Here is a 5,343-nt window from a genome sequence, read left to right on the forward strand (position 1 = left end):
CCTATGTGAAAATGTTTGAAAATGCTATAGGCTAAATTGAAGTGGCCAAATAAATAGGAGTGCAAAATAGGAGGATTTGCATGATAAACCTCCTATTTTAGTGACCAACCATCATGTTGTTGTAGACAAAATGTACACTTGATATCCATAATTTATGGTACAAATTGATACAAATTGATAATAGGTTAGGTAAATGTTCCATGATAATGGGTTAGGTAAATGTTTCATGATAATAGGTTAGGTTAGGTAAATGTTCCATGATAATGGGTTAGGTAAATGTTTCATGATAATGGGTTAGGTAAATGTTTCATGATAAGAATATCATGTCTTTTGTATTAAAGAATTAAATGGATGAAATATGAAGTTTTATTAAAAGAAAAAGGGGTGAAAAGAATAAAGTTTTGTCCATCTTTGTTCATCATAGCTGAAAGTTAGAGAAAAGAAAGGAGAGGAGAAAGCTCTTGAGTATTCGGTCATTAGGAGGAGGAAAATTGAAGGTAAGTTCTTGGTACCTTGCTTCTATTTTGAGGTTCATGAGTTCTTCTTGATTCTACCTTAACTCTTGAAGTATATTTTGATTTTTAGTTGTGTTGTGAGCATTTAGTCATGAATTAAAATGAAGGAAATGGTTGTTGTTTCATGTTCTTTTGATGAAAAATGGAAGATAGGTGAAGTTGAGCCAAACAAATGAACATGCATGTGCCTTAGATGCTAAAGGGAAAAATCGGCTAACATGTTGTGCTTTAAAATGATGAAATGGAGATTATACTTAAGTAAAATCATAGATATGTGATGATTGATTGGTGATATACATGTTTAAATAACATGCATGCAAGTTAGGTGTGAAAGAGTGATTTGGTAATAAATCTGCTTGGGACAGCAGCAATAACGTGACTTTGGAAAATTACCATAAATTGTGGGAGATGAATTAGAAGCTGAATAAATTATGTAATTAAAGCTTATTGAGTCTAGTTTCTAATGAAATAAACAAGAACATATTTTGAATTCTGTACAATGAGAAATTTGATTCGTAATGAAGAGTGGTCAGATTAGTCAAACAGTGAAACATGGGAAACTTTGAGAAAAATCTGGTATTTATTGGATAAACCAAAAATTCTGAAAATTTTATGGATAGAAGATATATGAGTTTATTTTCAAGAAAAATTAGCGGAACTTGATTTGGAGTTTCGTAGCTCCGGTTATAAATGATTTAGTAACTGTTGCTCAGGGAGACAGCTTGCAGTGAAATTATGATTATGTGGTAAACATTGACAAAAATTTGTTAATGAGTTGCTTATTGATTTCTTATAAGCTTACTATGATCTGTAGGTGTGGTTGGCCGAATATCGTAAGGGGTTAATACGTAGTTTGTATTTGAATAGTTAGATTAACGTGTTAGTAATCCAATTGTAGGCGGTTTGTGTGTGGATCTCTCACAAGATATCGTCGCAAAGCAGTGTGTAACTAACACCCTCTTTCTTAGTCTAGATCGGCAAAAGCGAAAAGTCGAAATGCCGAAAACCGTATTTTGTAGATTTATGAAAAGTCGAATGCTCGTGAGGTAAATCGATTAATGTTTTTGGTAAGCTGCAATATTTGGACCGCAAAGTGCATGATTTACGTGCCTCGATATTTTTGGGTTTAATGGGCCAAAATTGGAATGATGGGCCAATGGGCCCAATTCGATAAGAACTCTCGACGTGATTCGTTAGTACGTGAAAAGTAGGAATATGCATGAAAACCCTAAAAGCAGCTAAATTACTATAATACCCCTATGTATAGAAAATTATCTTGTTATATCCCTAGGTGCAAAATTACCAAATACCCCTAGGTTAAATTGACTTAAATGCATGTTTGATCGTTGTTATTTATTGCATGCCATGTTGTTATTATCGATGCATGGGATTGGGATATTGACGGAGGAAGTACTGAAAGTGGCTTGTCCACGCATCTTGGAGGCTTTGCCTTAATTTATCGTTAATCGAGCGAGCAAGGTCGCAATCGTGGAGTGTTAGGGTGGGTGGGTTGAACTATTCCCACATGGAGTGTATGGCTGGTACGGTGGAGTGTAGTGGTTGGTGGGTTGAGTAGTCTCCCAAATGGGCTTGCATATGTTATTGATGTTGCATGTATTTTGAAATGGGCCTATGGGCCATCATTATCTGAATAAGGGCTAAGGCCCGCTTTATTATAATCAAAAGGGCTCGCTTCAGACTACATATTACCCAAATGGGCTTGCATATGTTATTGATGTTGCATGTATTTTGAAATGGGCCTATGGGCCATATCATTATCTGAATAAGGGCTAAGGCCCGTTTATTGTAATCTGAAAAGGGCTCGCCCAAGACCATCATACTACGAATGGGCTTAGGCCCAATAGGCTTGAGTGACTTGAGCTTTGAATGGGTTTTCCTTGCACACTGAGTTTCCCCAAACTCACCCCTTTTATTTTCATCTACGCAGGAAATCCCCAACCATAGTGGGCTTGGAGCTATGAGGGAATTCGGAGTGGCCAACCGTTCTGAAAGTTTGATTTTCTTCTAGTGAACTGGACATCCTTTTAATTACGTTTGAGGTTTTGGGCTTTTAAATGTAATAAGGCCGCTTACTTATTTTTGATGGTTTTTAATATGTATTACTAAGATAGGTAATACTTGTTTTAACTGTTGAAATTGGATAGCTTTAGGGCTCGTTTTCAAAAACAACAATTGATTTCAAAATAACATGACAACAAGCAAAGCTTCCGCAATGAAAGTATTTTCCAAGATTAATCACTTTTCCTAAAAATGACTTAATCAAATCGGTTTCTAGAAATATCCATGACGTTAAGGTGTGGCAATGGCGGTATGCATGTCTAGGATTGGATCCGAAGGAGCTTGGTACTTAGCAAATCAGATGGACTCACCACCTCTTTCCGGTTTCCTACCCGGTGCATGACTTCCATTCACTTTAACCTTTAATGAATTAATCTTTTGAACATCAAGTACGATTTTCGGACTTAGAATGGATTTTTTTTTTACATTTTTGATGTGGCATGCCGGATCTGGCCATAACTTCTGGGCCGGGTTTAGGGTGCTACAACCCCTGTGGAAGTGCTTAGGTCGTGTGCCATGCTGAATTAGGCTCATTTTGTCCGTTTTTGGCCTGTTTCTTGATCTTTTCGCTTTTCAATGCTTGCCTAAGTATAAAACGTGAATTTAAAGGATTAGGAGCATCAAATTCAATGAAACCAAGGAAAAATCATTCATAAATATGCCAAGCATGGGGTAAAAATATGTACATATTACGGTTTATCAAATATATATATGCATATTTGTTTTAATATTTATATGGTTGTTATACTTAGCTAACCAAGAAAGAAGAAACCTATGTCACACTTGATTTTCCTTTAAGTCTCAAAATTAAAGGAAAGTTAGGATTTCATTGAATGGATTGGCAAATTAACGGGCTTCACCCAAAAATTAAGAAATTTTAGTGGTTGAATTGTGATTAGTTGGATCTCAATTTTGGTTTAGTTAGATTGGAACCGACTATCTCCCTATTGGGAGACAAAATAATTAGTAGTAATTGGTAAAAATGGACTAAAGAGATCGTGACTAAGGAGATCGTGCAAACTTTGGCTATAAATATTTGTGTGTAGAAAGGAAAGAATTCTCCTGAATTTAGCTAGTAAATTCCTTCTTGTTTGCAACGTCTTATTCGGTCGCTCCAAAGTAAAAGAGGGAGTTTGAGAAAACTTTGAATAAAGTGGTAAATGTAAGGTTTGAAATGTGGGAAGTCGAGAATTCGATAAACTGGTAAGTCCTAGGCCTTTCTGTACTCATGGACTAGAGGAAAGAGAAGTAAGAATTCTCAAAAAGTTTCTATATAATTATGGATTATGAGGTTTTAAGGTTTGAATACTTTTGAGTTAATCGATAATTGGTTGCTATGCTTAGCTACCAAGACAAAGGAGGCTCTGGAGTTTTGACAAGCTAAGTTGTCGAAGATAAAGAGAGCTAGGTGAGTTTCAACACTCGACTTTTAGGTGATTGTTGATGTTGCGTTGCTTGCTTGAGCCACATCTATGTTTGCTTTGAGTTGTGTCTAAAACTTTGGTCGTGTATGAATATGAAGGATAAGTAAATTGTGTATGCATATGGTTGCAAGTGTATTTGTTTAATGTTGTAATGTATGTGATAGTAACTAGCACAATGAATTGTATGAAATGCATGAATATAGTGTATGGGGAGTACGGAGGTATTTTACCTTGATGGGGTATGTAATAGTCCGGTTTAGACCCTAGTAGGAATAGTGGTTTCGAGACCACAAATTCAAGTCAAAAAATATTTTAATATTATTTTCTATGTTTTTAATCTGTGAATTAACATGTGTGAAAGTTTCGTATGAAAATTTAATCGTTTGTGTGCTCAATTTGATAAAAGGACCTAATCGCGTAAAATGTAAAAGTGGCCTTCTAATTGTTAAAGTGTCTATTTGATATGTATTTATAGTTGAGAGGTCCTTATGTTGTTATTTGACCATTTAACATATGAGTTGACATTAATGGCCTTGATATTAATGTTTTAAATGTTTATGATACAAGGGTAAAATGGTAATTGATGAATTAATATACAATTTATTAAACAAAACATAAAAATTAGGCCATTTTTATGTTCATCTAGCCGAATTCATCAAAAAAAAAAAGAAAAGAACTCTTAGGGTTTCGGTACTTTGATTGTTGATTAATGTATGTGTTTTGATCCATTTTCGATAATTTCTACGTTTTTACGATCGTTGCTTTGTATACTATCAAGCCCATGTCTTAATTTCTAATTTTATTGATGATTTTAAGTTGAGCCTTGATGATTTTGAGTTGAGTCTTGATGAAATTATGAGTTTTGTGAAGTTGGGTTAACATGTTTTGTCTTTGAATTTTTGATGAATTTGAGTGATTTGGGATAAATTGTAAAAATGAGATTTTGAGGGACTAAAATATGGAATAAATAAAATATGTGGGCTTGTATGAGCTATAGGAATATTCGGTCAAGCATATGTCTAAGGAAATTTTAAGTATTTTGTGATTTTGTGAATTAGGGACTAAAATGTTAAAATGTCAAAATGTCAAAATGTGAGGGCTAATTTGTAAAGTGCCCTAAATATGTGTTTTTGGATTGATTTGAATGATTTGGTGAATAAAAGAGTTAAATTTTAATTTATAAAGATCAAGAACCAAAGAAAACAGAATTAGATCGGGGGAAAACGAAAGTCATTGAATAGTTGCTCGTTTCCGTTCATTTTCGTATGAGGTAAGTCAATATACAAATAAACGTGTTGAGTTGATTATTTATGTTTATATGACAT

The 5,343-nt window shown here is 34.3% G+C and overlaps 1 long non-coding RNA gene across 1 annotated transcript; it reads left to right on the plus strand.

The window, feature by feature from the left end:
• Positions 1 to 350: 350 nt before the first annotated feature.
• Positions 351 to 2,754, plus strand: LOC128283485 (uncharacterized). Its single transcript, XR_008273843.1, has 2 exons — positions 351 to 497; positions 2,464 to 2,754. It is a non-coding gene; the product is annotated as an uncharacterized LOC128283485 (long non-coding RNA).
• Positions 2,755 to 5,343: the final 2,589 nt, after the last annotated feature.

Source organism: Gossypium arboreum, chromosome 11, assembly GCF_025698485.1.
Source record: "Gossypium arboreum isolate Shixiya-1 chromosome 11, ASM2569848v2, whole genome shotgun sequence".
Classification (NCBI taxonomy): Eukaryota; Viridiplantae; Streptophyta; class Magnoliopsida; order Malvales; family Malvaceae; genus Gossypium; species Gossypium arboreum.